This window comes from Botryllus schlosseri, chromosome 9, assembly GCF_051294905.1.
Source record: "Botryllus schlosseri isolate E-star chromosome 9, Bs_hap1, whole genome shotgun sequence".
Lineage (NCBI taxonomy): Eukaryota > Metazoa > Chordata > Ascidiacea > Stolidobranchia > Styelidae > Botryllus > Botryllus schlosseri.
In genome coordinates this window covers 23,472,154-23,493,602 of record NC_137244.1, presented here as the reverse complement: position 1 = coordinate 23,493,602, position 21,449 = coordinate 23,472,154, and positions in this window count along the sequence as shown.

The window sequence follows — 21,449 nt, the reverse complement described above, 5'->3', positions numbered from 1 at the left end:
AGATTTTGGGATCTTTTACCTAAAATACAAATGTACCATTTAACGGAGCGTCAGCGTATCATGGATGTCTCGACGAATATTTTTGAATTATAGAGCCACTGGAAATAAAATTTTCGGAACATATCCCCAATCAAATCCGACAATTGCATGTTTACCGATTTGTCAATACACTGTTTGGCGGCCGCGAGTTTAGCGAAAACACTACATTTTACAAAATCGAGATCAACTACACATCTCATCATAGCTCACGAGCACAGTCGAGCACATGGACCCTCAAAACTGTCAACAGTGATAATCTCTTACTTTTTAAAATTATGGCATGGCTTATTTTGGACTGCAATAACGTTTATAACCCAGATCAAATAAATGCTGTGACCGATAATACAACCCTCCGTATATAAATTAGATCGGGGCCTGAACCGGGGCCGGACTGGACTTTTGGCCGGAGCGGAATCGTACTTTTTTGATATGATTAGAATCGCTATTGAGGCTATTGATGAGCGTTACTTTTGTAGCAACCAATTGCGCGCCTGTAGCCGCGAATACTAACCTGAGTTCAATACAAAACTGAGTTTTTATTGTCATATGTTTTTGTTGTTGCTATATACTATTCAATATATAACCTGAAATCGTACCGTAAAATCTAGTGTTTTGTAGTCTACTAGAAACAAGCAACCGTAGATGATTATTATCGGAGTTTCTCGGACCGGATCACGGCCATTTCAAAAATCCGGCCTATGAATCGAACCGGAGCCGGACCAGAGAATTCAGGAAACAGGATCGGAGTCGGACTAGAGAATTTGTCGATCCTCCCTGCACTAATATAAATGTAACAGAATCCGGTATTCATATTGATCGGCGGTCATATCTTCGCTCATTGGTAGTATATCGTGAATGAATGTCCCCATAGTCCCGAAGGGGGAAATCCGTGATTTTTAGTTGCATTCTAAAAGTCTAAAAATACGATGATTGCGCACTGTCTCGGTGACCGAACAAACGTGGATATTTTACGATTTTCAAATTAACCCACTATTTTTATAAGCATACATTTAATTATGGATAGGCATTCTGTATATCACAATGATCCAACCATCGTTTCCTAATTTAGATGATGCACACCTCGTCTCGATGGTGACGACACTATATTATTATAACACAGTGTCGGGATCAAGTCATTACCTTCGCGCCGCACGACACGCAAAATATCAAAGTCAAGCCAATTCCTCTAGGATTTCCCGATTTCGAGTTATCAACCATTCTCGATTTGTGTCGTTTCATTAAATATACGGATGCAGAAGTATATGCATATTGACTTGACCACGCATAACTTGTCAAACTTGGTTCCATGCCGTTTCTGCACTACCAAGACGATATGAGTCACAGGTTATTTATGTGAGTCTTTGAGAATGCTCCTCACGGAGATACTCCATGCTAAATATTGTGGGAGTATAATTCCATGTCAGCGACGTTTATTGACTGAGATGTTGCATGAAGGCTGTATGTGTATAGGCGTAGTGCCGAACTGCTATATACAGAGCATATTAGTAAATAGTAATCATGTTTGAGCTTGTAGGATAAATTTGCTTTTACCAATTAATTTCGTAGAAGTAGTCAAGAAAGGGCCAACTTGAATTCTTAATATAACAACCACTCAACTGAATGTTGAACATTGATACTATTGGAGCTCTGCGCAATGCTGCCTTCGCAGCATCCATGCAGATCATTATTGACCGACCGAAGCGGCGCATAAAGTAGCCTACAGCATCATTCCAAAACGAACTATCGCCCATCACTGGCGATCGTAAATCCTATTTATTCACAAGCCCAGAGATATGGCTTCAGATGGACTCGGGCATGTGTGAAATCCGATGTTCAACTGCGCGGAGCCATAGTAGGGCTATCACATGTAAAACACATGCCATGCAATTATTAAACAAGTTTCAGCATGATGATTGTAGTGATATGATATGATGTTGGTGCCTCTTGCGATGGAATTAACAATATAAAATACGTAAATGAAAATGGAATCTCGAAAATAAAGGATTGGCTTAGATCCAGTGCTTCGCAACAACCCTTTTCAATTCGCGACCTATCATGAGATATAATTGATAATCTTGTTTGTAGTTTTCTAAATTAGGAAATTCAAGAAGCAGTTTTGTTCATAACCACTAAAATTCAGGACTCACATCAACAAAATGACCGTCAGAGATAAAATATCCCACTGAGCATACTCATTTTAATTTCCAAATTACTGATGGTTGGGTTTGTGAAAAAAAAAAAAAAAAAAATATTTTGGATTTGAAGTTGTCAGTCTCAGAAAATTATTGAACAGTAGTTTGAAATTGAAATTCCTATAGTGATATTTTCCTGATGTCTTCCAGGAAAGATTATAACCTCGCCACAGAGTCCATTTTCTCCTGTGACGCAGCGGCAGAATTCGTTCTGAAATATTACAAACGCCAAATTTATACATATAGTATAATGCTATTTATAAAAATAAGGTCATCTTGCTGCTGTGTATCACTACCCTATCATTAAAATTTGCACATGGCAGATTACGGTTGCACCATAATTGAGCTAAATTTAAACTAAAACTTGTGGGGGTTCGCGGGGGTCCGTGACGGTAAAAAATGGGTCCACTACGACAAAAATCACTGAATTGGAATATTGCTGGCATTACATAACAACCAAATGCAGCCCTCGATGACATATTAAATAGAAAACTGTAACATTTAGAAATGCTTCGGGACCCGCCAATGGTTTTGGAAGCACTGACATAGATGATGTGGTCATTTCCAGTGCGGCTGAGAGGTTCAGACTACTTTGCAGAGTAAATGTGACTGGAGTCATCCCAATACTGTTATGGGCAATAAGCATCAAGACTACCAAACGTACTCTACCCATAGTATACTATATATGTGTCAGTACGGGATCTCTACATCGGACTTTCGCAATTAGAATGCTGCTTCAGGTGACATCAACGTATTGTACTGAAACGATGATTTATATTAGTTTGAAAGATGACACTCTTTTTTTATTTTCAACTGGTGGCAATAACTTACCAATCAGTGGCACCCAACAACTTACGAGGACATAGAATAGTAAATCCGAAGCCTTCTCACAGAACGCTCCCTTAACAGTATGTAGAAAATCGTGACTTCGTCAAAATCGTTCATCGGACCGAATTACAAGACAACAGTAACTTGAAATGTACCTGCCAGACTGTAAGCCAATCTTCGAATTGTTCGACAAACAATCATTTAGTTACACCAATATCATGAAATATTTACGCTCCACTTTCACTATGATCCAATAGATCGGGGGCTTCTTGAATTAACTCTGCATTGATCGTACAAATGCATTGTTAATGTCAGCATATTGTATTTTTGCTTTTCAGAAAGAGATTAACTATGCTGCGAAAGGTGCTTACCGGCCCACAGCGTACACACAAAATGGCGAACATATATAATTCTTTCTGAAGCAATCCGTTCTTTTCGAAACAATGTCGACTCGGGCGTATAAGAGCGATCTATTATGAACAAACTGAATCGATCGCACGATTGCAAATCATACAATGGAGAAATGATAACATGCCCAATGTCCACTCCATATAGACTACTACCAATCAATTTCAAATCCGGACCCATATATACAGAGAGATCCATACAAGATCGTATGAATTTATCGTACCGAATTTAATATAATGATTAGCCCGAAATTAACGTATATGTTCATTAAATATAAACGCAATGTCGAGACACACGCGCGGCGTATCTTACTTTATTGCTATTCACAGTGTATACTGTTTAACAGAACTTTTGCAATACAAATGAATATCGTAATCGCCCTCATTAGGAATGACGTTTGGAAATCGCGGGTTGCTGAGTCCCGTTCTAGTGTCATTTCGCAATTACCAACCGAAACGCATTCCGTCCAGAAATTTATCAAATCTACTGCGCAGGCCGGCCGCACAAGGCATTCTACCGTGTACAGAAAGCAGTAACATATCATTATATCTTAAAACAATGTACGTATAAACTATTAACACTGGAACAGCCTATACTTGATTTGCAGATATAGCTGCTGCAAATGTTTAATTTGCAATGAGGTATACGCAAACCCTGGCGGTAACCACCAAACTACCATTTTATGATTTAGGCGATTGACGTTTTCTGATATTCACTCATAAGCGCTTAACGTCATGTGATTCCCTCGCTGACTCCCCCACCGTTTCCCATCAAATCACTATCTATCTGCCAGACAACGGTCCGATGTACAAACCTTGTGAACCGCATTCGTTCATATTTTCTTGCGTTTAATCCACAGCGTAATTATGCGGTCGGGTAAAGAGTCTTACGGACTCAACAAAGCTCAACATATTGACCTATGCTTTCTTTAAAAACACATACGACACTTCACCGGAGGGTGAATCGAAGTATTAGAAATTGCAGTCACTCGTGACTCTGACCTGGATCGTTAAAAGCACATGCCTTCGCCCGCTCGAGTTGTCCAATTGACACAAACCAATAAGTGGGATTGAAATTAGAGAGAATTCCCCGCCATTTTGTGAATCGGCCAACCTTTTCTTGTATCGTTTGCATCGTTTTTCATTTTTAAGAGGGAGCTTTTACTAGCTTCATTGTGCAGGATTGAAAATAAACATAACCTAACGTTACGTTGCAATATGGAGTATTAGCTGCAAATGCCCGTTTAGATCTTCTGAAATCCACATCAATAAAAGTTGTTCTGCTGTGAAGGCAAGCATATATTCTACTCACTGCTGCTTTAACAGCGTTTTGCGAATTATTATATTTTCGATGCAATGCTATTTCAACAACCCGTGTCCTTTGACTGCGTGTGCTTGATATAGTATAAATAATTTAGCTGTTTCACGGTGAACTGTCCATTTTTTCGTTCGTTTTTTAGCTCACCTCTACCATAAAGTCTAAAACAATATATAAATCTTAGCTATTTCAATGATATCATCAGTAAAATATAATAATTAGTGTAACTTGCACTTAAATACAGACGATGAACCAACACGAAATCCATCATAGTATATTTAACGGTATTTATCGCCATTAATTCGCAGTGGATTTGAAACTCATGGTCAATGGTTGTGATTAATTAATGTCATGTATACATATTATCAAATTATCTTTTGTCCGGGAGTATCTACCCGAGGCATAGGAGGACATACTATGTACATTTCATTATACAATTTGTTGCAAAAGCCGTGCTGCGTTGAAAGCCAGATTAATACGAAAATCATAATCATATAGGGAATATGTGCCTCCTTATAATGACACGGATAGCCGTAAAATTAAGCGCAATCTCATCAACCTTTCACACTCAACCTACCGTACTTATAATTCAATTACAGGGACATAAACAACCCTCTGCATTCGATTTGCCACGTTTGCGGGAAAGAACAAAGTTAGACTTTCCTTGCCATAACAAAATCCCCTTAGTCCACTCCAGATATATTGACATCGGCGAACCCAGACGTGACACTTTTATTGACAAATGCAATATTTACCACCAGCAATGCTACGGGAGTCAATTATACAAATATATATATATTATATGCGCAAGCCGTTTACATCCTTGGTATATGCGATAATCTACTTTATTATAAAAGTTGAAAGACTTCAATAGAAAGTTTACTTCAAATATAACTTGTACAATGTACAAGTAGCCTAATTCAGACAATGATTCAAGTGTTTGACTCTTCTGGCACATCTACTTTTATCAGTCCGGTTTCAATAGTATTCCAGATGTGATCCAGGTCTGTGGTATTAATAATAACTTCCCAGTAGTGTATGAGTAACAGGAATGATTTATTGCTAATAATTATGATGCAACAAAAGTAAATATCTGCCTATGATTATTCCTTGTCCAGAAAATCAAAACATGTACATTTTTACCGAATGAATTCGAAAAGCGTATTAGAATAAATATTTTTGTCATAGGGTATACGCGAATGATAGGGGCTACAAATGCACTAATGATTGCAATTAGGACGTTACATCTTTCGTGACGCACATTTGTAAAATATCAATATTAGTTATCAACCATGTATCTGCGAAATCAAGTAAAATATGAACCATATGTTGCGACTGAAGTGCAATTCCAACATCACCCTCTACTTCAACAGGGTTGCATTCTCTATCTTCAGCTGTGTGCTTAATTTTCAATATCTCTCCGGAAACTGCTTGCAGATGTACAACCACACAAGCCATCATGGGCGGTAATAAGGCTAAAGCAATATTTCCTCGTTTAGTAATTATGTGACATGTGTGGTCTTGAAAAACCAAATATCTCTTACTGACGACAATTCCGTTCTGTCACGCCTTTCTTGCTGTTAGATTGTTATCACATAATTAAACTTGAAACGCACGAAGCGACACCTGCCTATACCTTCTTCTCATTAGCATTCGCGCGTTCATGGATATGAGCCTGAATAGTAACTCGCGCTAGTACAGCAACCAAACAAATTTCTATGCCTCTCCTTCGGAGGATAGGAATTCGTATCATTTTGGTCCTATATGAGGTTAAAAATATTGCATGCCACCAAAACATTACACATACACATACACATCAAAATTCAGAGATTAGATACACATTCCCACTTCTTATATAGAAGACAGTGTAACTACTCGTCGCATGTATTTGCAACCTAGGTCATTGTAATGGTGCTGCAAAGTCGGACCTTGTCCTCGATTTCGTGAAATATCTGAAAGATAAAACTCCGATAACATTTTATGGACAACTTTAATTCCCATTCGACAAACAAGAGTATCTCTGACTCAATCAACTCCTAATTGATGAGTAAAGGTCTAAAGGTTGCTTTAATTCACGTTCTGGAGCTGTGCAGTGTGCACCTGATCAATCTCCGTGTACGTGCAAGATCACCGCATGTAGTGTGGTCCTAAATAACGTATTCCGCTAGCTTCACGCCTATGCCCTGTCTATTCGAGATTGGCATATAGGTATTCAGGACCGTCGCGGGGCTTTTAATTAAGAATTGTTCATTGAGATGCAAATCTATTGTAAAGAGGAGATGTTCTTATGGCCTGTGAGGTTTTTTGCACGGACAATCGGATGTATATCATCTACCCGCCTGTAATGATGCGTTCGTTACCATCGATAATCGGCGCCATTTAAAGCATGTCATTCTATCAGAATCCATATCTACATAGCTTTTGCGCAAATGCAGATAATCCAGGAGGACAGGTTTGTAACTCTAATTGATGGTAGCCGTAACCATCCACGAATCATCAATTTTTTTTCACTCCTCTGTCTACTTATTCTGAACGGCATCCGACAATTGACTTTATCTGTCTCGGTTTGTATGCCTATACTTTCTGATCGTCTGACGATTAGTAAGTTTGGAATTATTTCTCTGTGACGTAACTCTCCTTTATCAGTTACAAGAAAAAAGTTCCGAAAGTCATGATAGCTGATTAATTGAAGCAAAATATGTCATAATTCAACGGTCACTCCCGATGCTCGCAGGCAAAACATCGGAACAAGTCAATACAAATCCCGGTGCAAGTAAGTTTCTTGTTGCAGTCAACCACGCCAAGATGATAAGCTTCCTATATAATTTTCATTTTAAGCATTGGAGGGAGGCGAGGAATTGCCACATTTGAAATTGGTCCGCGAAAATGAATTCCGTGCTCACATTTTGCAAAGTTGACATGTTTCATAAGATAACGGTCTTGGTGAATAGATTCAAAAATACATTTTGGAGGTGTATGTCGTGTGTCTCTGCAACAACCTCGCTCATTCGACCTTGTCGAGGTGGACGAAGATTCCAATTTGTGGTTTTTGGCTAGTTTGTCTACCTCTCGTCAGTACTGCACTCCCAATTCGCTGGTCAAATTGTGGAGATAATGAACCGTAATACGGCAAGTGTTGGCAGGGTATTATATAGAAAGGGCATCGTTGCTGTGAATGAGTGCGCGGTAGCAATACACTTTCCGGAGACTGGTGGATCAAATTTTTGCTAACGGTCTAATACCCATTTGGCACAAACATATTAATGATTTTCCAGCTTGAGCCTGTATACGATCACACATTCAATTTCACCTTTACAAAATCAGCGGTATTCCATATCCAGTTGGGCTGATGAAGAATAATAATTGCAAAATCCGAACACATCGTTAGATGTAGCATAGTATGTGCCAAAGCTTATCCTCACTGTGCTACTTCTTGCATTAACGTCGATGGACACCTTTTACAGACGCAGTGCTGTCTTCAAAATAAAATGAACATTGTAGATTCTTTGAACGGCATGTTCTGAGTCCTGAACTCATATTAAATGGCATGCTCGGTTCGTGGATGACTGATTTTCCAATTAGCACAAGCCTCGCGTGATCTGTGCCGGAATACCTTGAGTTTCAACGCCGCATGCCACTTTGTTACATTTGTCACACGATGTCAATTGACTGACAATAAATGACAGAGCTCACAAAGGAATCGGGTCACGGGGGAAATGTTGGGTCACTGCTTTCGTATAGCGCTGGTAATACTGTACCTGGAAATAATTTTATAGAGATATGGAGATTAATAAATTGTGGTATTTTCCAGAACATATTGACACGGAGATAAACAGAGGGGGTTATAGAATGAACCGTTATATGTTTCCTGGGGTGTTAGTTAGATTGAGAGAATTTGAGGGGAGATGACAATCTATGCGTGCAAGAGGACAATTTCGTATGAGATGATTATCCGAACCCAACGCAAAAGTCGATTTTGCGAGTCACAACGTGACGTTCACGATGTCACGAACCAAGAATACTGTTCGATTCTAGTACATCATTCCCTACATCGAATTTAGTTTGTCGAGTATTTATGCGTTCAATTTCCTACATCAAGTGATTGAAGAGTATGTCATATCCACACTCAGTCGCAAGTCATATAATTCCATTTAAAATACGAAAATCAAATTGATTAGTGCAAACTACACAGTCCGTAGTGCACACTAGTCAATAGCATCCAAAATATATGATTTGGCTTAACCATGTGGTGAATATCGTCGCCGTAATGCATCTGACGCGATAAGACCGTCACATTTAAGTTGCCGCTAAATCCAGAACAAGCACGTATAGATCAATTAAATAATGGACAAAGTGAATGTTGACAACAAAAACAGATGTACTCCATGTGGAATGCATCCAAAATTTATTTTGTCTCGTCTCTTGTGCGTCGTAAATTACGTTGACTTGAAAGACATTGCTCGAATTCCACTGAGCGTTGATATGATCGTAAAATACTTCACGATGCGTGTTAGGGGGGGAACCCATGTCACACGAATTTATAGGACACTTCTATACGATGTACAACATGTATGCAATAAAATTCGTCATACATTCCTCGATATTTGAAATTGTTTTGCATTGACCAAGGAATCTTTCACAGGTCACGCGAGCTCTACAAACGATCGCATTGCGTTGCAACGAGTGCAGACCAGACTTCCGATACTAACAACTAGTGCAATCGATATAATATCATAGCTCCATAACTTTGTTCATCGTTAATATTGTTGTTTGGTCTCATTCGTGGTATAGACCTTTAGCCTTATTTTCATTGCGATTACATTGAACGTTGCGCCATGCACGTCGAAGGAATAATTATTTATCTCAACACCACCAGTTACAATCCAAATACAAACAAGGGAGAGAAGTTCAGAGTTTTGTTGTATTTTGGGCTGTCTCGCAATATCGTTGACTAAATACGAGGACGGAGATTATCCTATTCGTGAAATCAGAACCTATTCGAAACATCGGTATCGCTCCCTGATCAGAAATCGTAAAGAAACATTTTCGAAGAGATACATATTTTTAGCGCTGACCATGTTTTATGATATTGGTCTCGAACAATAAACTATTTTTCGGCAGCTAGTGATTTGATTGGCCTGTCAAGTGGACCGTTTTGCCTTATAAGTAGGGCTGGGCGAAATCAAGTACCTGAGTGATTCGATTCTGAATCACGTAATATGCTTCGAGTCGAGTCGAGTAATCGAGTATCACTCATTATGACGTCACAACAGGATGTACCATGTCGAAGTCCAAATAGGAACCTTTTATGCCTCCACAAGAACGTAATGCCCGTTATCCATCACATTAAAGATACTTTGGTATTTTTTCGACCATACCGATTTCATTGCACTTCTTAACAATTTTGTTGGATGATAATGACTTCGGAAATGTGTTATTTCCAGTAACGTTCGTAGCTTTAAACTGTGCCTGGTATGCTCAAACACGGCCAATCAAGGTTTCACGGCTTCCTCAGTGGAAAATAGTATCAAAACTATAATTCTCGTCAGTAAATTAACTTTCAGTTGCGAGGCCCGTATAATTTCAGTACTCGAAAAAATCGTATTTTACTACTCGACTCGAATCATTAAAATTAATACTCGATTCAGATTCGAGTACTCGAATCATTTTGCCCAGCCCTACTTATAAGCAGTAATATAGTTAGTGTATTACACAGTTAATCTAAAACAGCTCTCAAAGCAAATCGTAACAATCGTCCATCGACAATTCGCGAACACCAATCATGCCAACATCACGGTTTGATCCACAGCTGCAACACAATAGGTTGCTGATCTCGGAAACGCGTGAATTGCTGGTCTGATATCTCAGCAATATATTATCAAATTGGAAATCAAATATATAATTACTTTGAATTAAAACAAGGCTTATACAGAAAGTTAAACAGGATACTTGACACCCGGTCAACGTTGTTAACGCTTAAGCGATGTGAATTTGTCGGACTTGCCAGTTGGATCATGTAACCCGTGAATTAGGCCAACAATAACTAATAACAAATGCATCGCCAAACGTTCACAAAAACCGCGAACCAATTCTCGCGTTCGGCAACAACATGACACGAAGTTACGCCTTGGTCAGAGATAATGAGAGGGGTTTAGCTAAAAACCTGTGCGCAGGTGCTGACGTCTTCACCCCACCCAGCATCGCATGCAAATACTTTCGCTCATTTTTGACACAACAGGTCTACCAAGATATGTTTCCCGGAATCGATTTAATGTAATTCCAACAACTTCATATCTTGCGATTTGCGTGAGCCTGGAGTGAGCGCCTTCTATTCATATTTATGACATTAGCACGATGCAAAAGCAAACGTGAATTTAATTGATCATTTCTGAAGTACATATATGTATACATTATACACACACTATATAGCTATTCGAATATAACGACACAATGTATTCATCGAAAATGGCACCCTCTTGGCATTGTACCCTCAAAGCCTAAAAATCAGTCGTTATCTCACTGACTATCAATTTAACATCCGAAAAGCGCCATGTTGGTAGGGAGTAAAACATCTCCTTATTTTAACGTACAGCCGAGGATACATCCATTGTCGCCATTCCCGTTTGTTTTCAATGATTTTAGTCTTAGTTTTCGTATATATATGGTGCTGGAATGTGCGCTTGACTTGATATTCTCTTTGATTGCCTTCCGGAAGCTAACTGCTGTTCGGGTAGTACCTGTCCGTCATATTTAATTTACGTTTTTCGAAGACCGTTTAACAAGGCCGGGTCTTACGTGTTTATTTAGCCGTATAGGGTGACACTCGAACGACAGGATATTTGCTCATTATCAACCGTCCACGGCAAAACGGAAAAGAGCGCTCTTGCGATAGTTTCGACAGAGCGCGCATGAATGACACGAATTTTTGCCATAGCATATTCTGAGTCTCCGCGTTACACGCGTTTAAATGATGTTGCTGCTGTAGTTTTCTAATGGCGACAGACAACGTGGGTTTTTTATCACCGTTATCGCACATTGGACATGCCTCTGGCGTACGCTAGGCGTCATCCATCTGCCTGTGTAGTATGCCGCGTCCATACAGCCGCACGCCATGTGATATTGGTATATTGATAGATAACCATGTCCGATAAAGTTCGGGGGATTTTGCGGAATCAGAAATCATTGAATAATTGAAATAAAGGAACCATTCGTATACTCGAAATATACTGACTTGGTAGCTCACACAAAGAGCTCATCACGAGGCCATTGCAATCTATACCTGTTCGACATATGCGACATACGATGTGGCTGTCAATTTGTTACATTGACATTGGCCAAATGTGTTTCAGATATATACTTGTTTATACCAAACGCATTGTTAGGACACCGTACTCACTACTGTCAATGGCAGGAAGGGCCATGGCATCTTCCATGCCAGATTTCGGACAACATGCTCCGGTTATATATGCCCTAAGTTTTAATCCCCGAACACAGCCATCGCAGTTACACCAATGTAACTTCCACCTTTCAAGTCTTTTTCATTGTTATACAGTTAGTGTACTTTTAACATCCATTCCTAGTGTGCATCTACATTTCCCTAGCAAGTGATTAGGTAACGGCGAGGTTCAAGATAAGAAATCATAATGGAATTACAGATAACCTACAAGTTACAATATTTGTGGTCGCAACACTGTTCACCTCAGATGAACTGTAGGAATATTTAGTGACTCGGGAGTAATAATGTGTTACAGCAGCGTGTTCGATTCCAATGCGATATGCGAGGTCTATTCAGTTATATTTTGATTTTCAATTTCATGTTTTCAAATTTCCTGACCGCTTGGCGGGCGACATTTACAAGTACGTAGATAAACATTTTACGTTCCATCAATACAGACGTAACATGCAGCGATGGTACGAACGTCCTGTTGAAGTTCGTGTTCAGTATGCGAACCTTGGTGGTTCGGAGGTTAGTGGTCGAAAACTGAAATTGCGCGGACCTACACTGAATTTCCCAGCAATCGTTGATTCAAATTCCTTCAAATGCAACTTGCCATCACTCTCTGCATCGCCACGGTAGCAGGAAAGGAAGGCGAAGAAAAAATATAGCATAGACGAAAATTTGATTGATTATCGAGAATTCCGCTTGAAATATCGCAATTTCCATGGCATAATGGCATGCCCCCATCGCTACGTGATTAGGCTCGGAAACGGGCGTTGGCGAAATCATGAACTTATGTTTGTTGGCTCGGATGATCCTCTTTGCAGCAGAACAATACTGGGTCTTCGTTGTCCGAATTAACGAAGTACGTTTATGTTTTCGTGGTACTCGATTAGGTTTTGCCTATTGCACTGCTACTCGAGGTGGCATGAATTTAGACATACGCAACAGTTTTAATTTATTTAGACAAAACTAGTCCTGGAATACTTACTTGTTTACTTATCTCGGACATCGTAATTACATGACCATATATATTAATTAGACCATGTTCGCATCTTTCATTCAATAAATCTGCAAAACGAAAAATCTGGGGGGCATTTTTCCTTTCGTGCCCGACTGGCTATAGTGGCTATACGCTCATGCCGCAGCATTGGAGGATGTTGTGCGATATGGAATCGCAATCTAATCGGGCATGAACAAAACAAGTTGCCAACGATTAAAATAAGCCTTTCCACATACGCTGAGTTCTCTTCCTTCCGTGCATTTTTTTAACAGGTCAGGTTGACTATAGTATATCAATCTCAAACCATCCGTAATGTCACTAATCAGGGTAAGAAAGGGTCACAAGCACTTGAAATCACAGGTGGCACTCTACAGATTGCGTGTAATTCTAATTCCGAGCGTATATGACGAAAACTGAGGAAATAGGAATTTAAATAGATTTTTGTTCTACTTGAAAATAATAGACAATAACATGGTTCGCGTATACTGATAGGTAAAAGTGAACACATGTGAGAGTCGTGTGTTGTATTTCAACGGTCTTGTTAGACCAACTTTGTGAGGCTCGAATTTCAAAACAACTTTGGTAACAGTTCAAGGATACACTCACCTGAATTTTTTGCTCAGTCATGGCCAATTTAGCGTGAATATTTCGCCACATCAATATGCAACTAAATATTGTATGCAGACGGGGTGGGGGAACGATGACTAAATGTGATGAAAAGCGACAATATTATAATTTATATAAATGTTCCCTGTCATAAATTTTATATTTTTGAATATCGTGATTGTTATTGAATTCAGGCGTTCCGTACGCAATCGTGGTAATACATATACTTTCGCCGACATTTTTTCAGTGATTTGCTAGAAATTGTCCATCAGACTGAATGTTTGTTATCATGTGCTCATAATGGGAGGCGCATCACTTTCAAATATATTTATCAAGTATTATAAACACAGTTGGAGTGTTACGGGTCATCAACATAAATACGCCAGCGTTTGGGTTTGGGAAAATTTCGGGATACCATTTAATTACGGTTTTCAGGTACACTCCACTTCAGCGCGACATTAATCCTGGATCATTACAGAGAACAGCACCCGCCCGATCAAGTGCGTAGTAGGGGGCCGATCTATGGCACCCAATGTCACCAGGTCAACATTCTCCGAACTTTATTTACAGCAATGCACTTAGAAACCGTGAAATGGTTCTTTTATGTGGAGAAGGCGCAGATGTTCCTCAGATAGGATCAAACGTCGATGCATTGAAAGGCATTCTTGTATGCGAGGCTTGGCTCACTGTCAAAATGGGGCTCGTCGCATGACGAATGCTGGGTAAAGCAGATGTCGAGGATCCTGTGCGCCATTTTGATAACTGCGGTGAATTCCTGAAATTCGAATTAACGAAATTATTGATTTAAATTGTGCGGTTGCGTTGCATCAGTGCCGATGAATATATAATTTATATAGCTTCGTTTTTACTCCGAGTCGATTAAAGTGTTTGGCCGTGTAATCAACAATGAACATTCACATCCAGCTTCCAACGGCTTCACACACCAATAAACTTCAATCGACAGATAACGATGTGGTTATATCTGAGGACATCATAATTGACAGTGACTGTTGAAAATAGCAACTATTTGCTGAAACAATATACTTGATATTCTACGATATCGCCCAAACCTTTCGAGCTATTTCCTACATTAGTATTTCATTTGTATTTATCCCTGAATCATCGTAACTATTCGAACCGCGTACAGTACACATAAAGCAGGCCAGTGGTATGAATATGTAATCAGCCACTGGCAACAATGTTCGAAAAAATGCATATATGCCTTTATGTGTATATAAATTACGTGCTGGTCAAGTTCAGATATAAAACCCGAAATGTGTTCGGCCTAGTCCATAGTTCGATTCATTTGATTCAGTTGTCCAATCGCACTATATGTAGCAATTGGAAATATAAATTCATGCATGTACCCAGGGATATCAAAAACTGCAGATATCAACTCCGAGCACCTCTGTCTGTTTAGCACTGACTGCTTGAAATTTCCCAACACATCTCTTGTTACGTCACAGCTTTCAATCGGTGATCAAGTTGCAGGTGATCGGTGATCAACTGATCATGTTCCCTATTCGCCCGCCTTACGGCGACTGCACTTAAACTTTGATAACCTTCATGACTTGATTTACAAGGCAATCTGAACCGAATAGCATCTAGCAACGAAATCCGCCCGGCGGTAACTGCTTTTTCTCACAACCCTTGTTGTATATTGTGGTACACGAATAACGTTGGGGAAGCGAATAGTACGACTAACTATATCAGTGGTTACCAAAGCAGGAGCCAGCGCCTCCCTGGGGCGTTTGCGGCAGAGGTGGTCAAACTAGTCATCGTCGCTACTCAAGTAGAAGTAGAAGTAACACCGGAATTTCTACTCAAGTAGAAGTAGGAGTGGTGGTTCACAAGTAAGTAAGTAAGTAGGTATTCTACGCTTATTTTTGCCTACAAAACTAAAAAGTGTCAAGTAGAAGTAGAAGTGGTCTAAAATCATACCTACTTAAAAAATAGTATGAGTAGGCAAAATCTACTTCAAGTAATTCAAAAAGTAGAAGTACTTCGATACTGACCACCTCTGACTAGAAGGGGGCGCTAGCTACAAATTGAGCGATTGGAGGCGATGAGAGTAAACATAGGCGCCATAGACTTTTTGAAACTAGTTGGGAAAATCCGTAAATGTGAACAAAAGTCAGATTAATGAATATATCATGACATCGTTTGCGGTCCTACATGGAGCATTCAATCGAAAAACGTCAATAATACTCTCCGTGTATGTTGATTGTTTTGCAACATTGAGTGTTCTAACTAACCAGGTAATCAATCAAACAACAGATGGACTTATTTTTCAGTGACACTTATGAGCACGCATTCAAACACAGGTACAACGAGAAAGATGTAGAGTTAAGCGCATATCGCGTCAAAGCAAAGTACAATGATTTGGAAGAGAAATAGCCTTGTACCATTGTTTTCGCTGGTTATGTCTGTCCTATAATTCGTGCAAAATGTGACCCTAACATAGCCTATAGGTTACATAACGCATGTCGGACTGCCAAAAAAGTCTACGTGAAAATGTAATGACAGTGCAATAATCCAACCAACTTTTTGGAGGGCGTTCGCTACCTGATATGCGGCCCAGGGCGCGTTGTGTAAAGAAAGTCTGGGGAACACCGGGTTATAGCATGATCTGAGGTGCGTGACTGGGGCATCCACCAACTATTTTGTGACAGCTATTGTTAGATTGTTGGTGTATAGTAATTTAATCCTAAAACTGTATTTTTTTGACCACTATCGCAATTTGGATCAAGTTTAATTTGAAAAACATTGATTATTTTTTGTTTTGATTATTTTAATTTTTGAATATTAAATCGCTGTGATCTCTACGACACAAAACTATAACTAAGGGCAGAAATCTCATGTGTAATATTCTATTTAGTGAATGACTTGATAAGATTGAGCTAACGTGCATTATTAGATTTTTTTAAATCCCACGACGATTTCTAGGCAATGCTACCATTAAATGGTACAGGCGTAATTTGTTTCGTCACAGAGAAGTGAGATTTACATGTTGTCATCTGTAACGTCGAGAGCGGCACCTGGTGACGAGGCATGCTTCAGCGCTGGCGTACTCCAGCAAAATTTGTCAAAGTTTAAAGCCATTGCCGTGGCTTGAAGTTTATTCGAGCTCAATTCATATCTCAAACTTGGTAATTAAAATCGTGTGAAATAAAGCATAGATATAGTGATGGAAACATAGGTTATGTAATTTATATATAGGAAATACAGAAAGATCTGGATATGGAGAGACACCTATCACCATGAGTTTGCGGGTTGCGGCAGGGCATTAAAATGGTTATAGCTAACCTGTGGCGAGGGCATTATTGTTATAATTTGACTTGGGGCGTTTTGCCTGCGTTTCTTGCGGACTACTGGATTAAGAGGCCACATAACATACCATATCAATATATATTGTGTTCAATTGTGTGCATTGGCCAATGCGATGACGTAGACTACAACGTGGAAATTCGTATTCTTGATCAAGAGATTATTTTCGAGAATCGCCCCTTGGATCAGTTAGGAAATAAGCTATTTAGCATATATGTGAAGAGAGCTCGTTTTCGCGATCAGGATCCAATTTCAGTTCTTTCAAATCAGATTCTGTATAAACCCCATCGGAAAATACAAATCATCAATTCACCGTGTCCTCGAGAATTCCCCTCAATATACCTTAGCTGCTTAGCAAGTTATGAAGATTCTGTGATAAATATCCTACGGAAGTGTTGTTGTTGTTGTTATTTTGGTATGCACGGTGTTTTGAAAACGATAGTCGTTTACACCAAGTGGATATTTCTAATTTTGAATCCTGATCTGCCTACTTGTAGCATGCGCCACCTTTATTCCAGGCTGTTGTAAGACAGCGCTTACGTGCATCACATGAAGAGGAGGAGCCTAGATCAAGCGCCAACATTGAGAATGTATGATGCATAGCAGAATCATTGCCAAGTCAATTTTAAACTTAAATTAAGCAAATGGAAGTCAATTTCGTAGAGTAGAACATCAGAATCCAGTCCTAGCCCGGATCTGCCGTTTTCGGTGACCGCAGTGGTTATCAGCCTTTTTTAGTCACGCCCCCCTTTATGATAGTGAAAAATTCCGCGCCCCCTTATCGCCATATCACAAAATCCAACCGGATGCTAGCAACCCCAACAGATTGTTTGATGGCATGGAAGGTTATGACTGTTAATGAGAGAATTAAAAAATATGAAATTCGGTCTATATATAGAGAAGCACGCGTGAATTGGAGGTAAATCGCGCAGAGCGCGAAAAGAATTTTAGTTGACCGCTTCTTCGCGCCCCCCTTTAGATGCTTTCACGCCCCCCAGTTCGAGAACCACTAGGTGACCGGATCTAATCCTGCTTCCGAAATACTTGCAAGATTCCTGTATCGTAAGAAGTCCGAAGTCAAGGTGGCTGTCTGATTGAGAGACAATTTTAAGTCATTTCGACAGCTTCTTATCTTTTTATGGCATGAGTATCTTGTGGTGTTTTGATATTATGAAATTATAACAAACGAACCGAAAATTCTGACCATTTATACGTAATACGTATAGAACGAGTCACCTTGCGCCCGTTATCATGTATCTTATACAACCGCTTAATGGCGCTACAACGTCTGAGACAGAGCATATTAAATTTCAATGAGATTGTAAAGCAGTGGTCCTTAGCCTTTGCTAATCCGGGAGCCCTAAGTTAATCTGCAAGCAATCGCGAATCCAAAATTTTCGCTGAGTCGTAAAAATAAAAATCGACTGCAATACACACCGAACTCATAACTATGGATTACTGGTGCATAAATTGAACTGTGCATCAACCGAGTTTTAAAAGAGCAAAAGCATTAGAATATTATTTTCTCAAAAAAACGAAAACATTTTAAGGACAGCCGGGGCCTACGATAAGTTATCGTAGGCCCCGGGACAGCTATTGCAAATCAATGCGACTTCTGCTGTTCTGCTGTGCATTGAGATTTCAGGAAGATGGGGTTTCTATTTCGGACCCCAACTTCCCCTGCGTACTCCACTGCGCATGACGTGCCACCACAGCAGCAGCAATTCGATTAATGATCGCGCCTAACTTCCTGTAGCCAATGATGACCAAGACGGGCATGTCATCACAAATCGTATGTATTTGTCATGATTAGCGCTTGAAAAACAACTTCTATTATATATTCCAATTTAAAGTAGCGACAAACACGTGGTGAGATAGCGTAGTGATATAATCCGCGGCTGCAACACCGATGGGTTGCGGGTTCGCGTCCGACCGCGGTCGACTTCAGAATTCCTATACCTATTAGGTGTTGGAGGTTTATCTAGGCTCCTCCTCGCCACCTTATCCGTGTAAGCGGTGTCTTACAGAGGGCCTAGAAGAGGGCCGTGCTAGAAGTCGGCAGTTACGGAATAAAAATGAGGGATGTCGGCCTGGCGTAAATGACCATAGTAGTCGACAAACACCATGAATACCACAAAAACAAACAAAAAGTAGCGACAAACTGGTTTGAGATTGTAATTGAATTGTAAACCACGTTCACGTCAATATTGACCAATGGCTATAGGTTAAACTCACGCGATGAGAAGTCGAGAAGAAAAATCTTGACGAACCGTTTTTACAGTACAAATTTCCATATTGTTGCTTTTCGAATACACTGGCAATTTACGCCAGGCCGGTATTCTTCATTTTGATTTCGTGTATTCCTACTTGTAGCATGGCCCACTTCTAGGCTGCGGATCATACACCTACTCTATCTATTCGCTGATTTAATTACTCATTGTGACTATAAGATGACGTACAAAACAGTGTGCCTGATTTGTAACCAAAACCCGGTTGCGTAAACCACGAGACGGCATTCAAATATTGAGACCGCCAATTTTGTCTAAATCTGCTTAGGGTTGAGCATGAGCAAGCTCTGTCCAATGTGTAGGATAATGAAGGTTGGAGATGTACTTGTACGTGCGGTACGTTGATTGATTCTGCATTGTTATAATTCAAGATTTTAAGGCGCTCTCGTTTTTGTGGTGAATTTTTAGTAGGGACACCAGTGACGTGCGGCGAGGTTCGTGGTTGCTGTGGCACTGACCCCTTAGAGTTGGGTTTGCAAATATATAAACCCAAAAAGGTAACTTATTCAGTTGGCTACTGGTTTCTTTTAAGTTAGCGCTCTTCACACGCAGGCTACGTGCGAAGCTACTACATATTCAGAATTGAAGATAGGTATGGAATGGATGTAGACTTGGAGAGTACACACCTGATATACATCATTAGGGGAATGTATTTGCTCTGCACTATCCTGGCCGTCGCAACTCCACGATTGATACTACACCGTCGGTTTGCGAAGTCTAGAGCGCGTTGTTTCAGTGCGTTGCCATTGTCGTGTTCTTAGTCAACAATCCGTGAAACAGATTAATCCGTGTCTCACCTGCTGGTTATTATTCTGTTCGCTGTCAATGTACGCAACACAGCCGATTTTCAAAGTCCCTGACGATTTTGAGGTGGTTGTTAAGATATGACATCATTGTTATTTCGATTTTCGGAATCATTGCCACAACAACACTCGATTATTACGTCAGCTATTGTATATTCTGAACTATTTTTGATGTATTGCGCTATCACAGGTGAGGCTTTGCCTGTCCGTGCCTCGCCTCTCCTTTCATGCTATATGTTTGCACAATAATTATTCAAATTGCGTGATTTTGGGTGTACAATGTTCAAAATTTCGTCATTAAGGAACATCGATATAAAATACCAATAATAATTATTGATGATTTTCAAAATTTTCTTTTACTTATCCTGACAACAGGTAAGAGACACTGCCTCACTTGCCTCCCCCGAGCACACGTCACGGCGGCCCAACCATTCTGGTCTGTGGCCAGGAGAATTGCACTCACCACAATGCGTCCAGTTCGTTGCCATCGGAAAAGCTCCTGACGTGGCCTACGTGTATAGGTCCCGTTCCTAACAATATTGTTTTAGAGCTCGTTCCCTAAATCGGTTGGATTGTTTTTAGAGCGAAAAATAACACAACGGCCATTGTCCAGTGGTGGCCTTATCGAGACTAGTGTATTTCGTCATCAGGAGATGTCCTCTCGAAACAACATCTTTTCTCTTTGAGGGCGTCTATGGTATTCCCTCATACCCACAATAGTGTCATATCTTGAAATTGATATACGACCAAAGAATGGACTGGATCTGCCATTAATAGAACTTTATTCAATATTTACTCGTTAGTTGGTCGCCACTAACTACCTACATTATATCGAATGAAGGCAACACGGCGTGGTATCAAACCTTTGGGACAAACACGTGATCGATGGCCTATAGATTAAAATATCTTCATCTTTGTTTATCACGGAATACGTATGGTATATATATGTCGTATGCAATTGTACGTGATCACCTGGAAATACCCGGTGGATAGCACGTCACCAATTGAATGTGTCGCAATCGAGCGGATCAAAAGTATCCAAGAATGAAAATTAAAATACATGTTTTCAACAAGGCCCATGTTGTAAACATGTTTGTTTAAAATAGATATTTGTTTTAAATGCAACCCTAATCATATTACATATGCTCATCACATCATAAATAAATCATATATGTTGATGTTGATTCTTCATATCCGAGC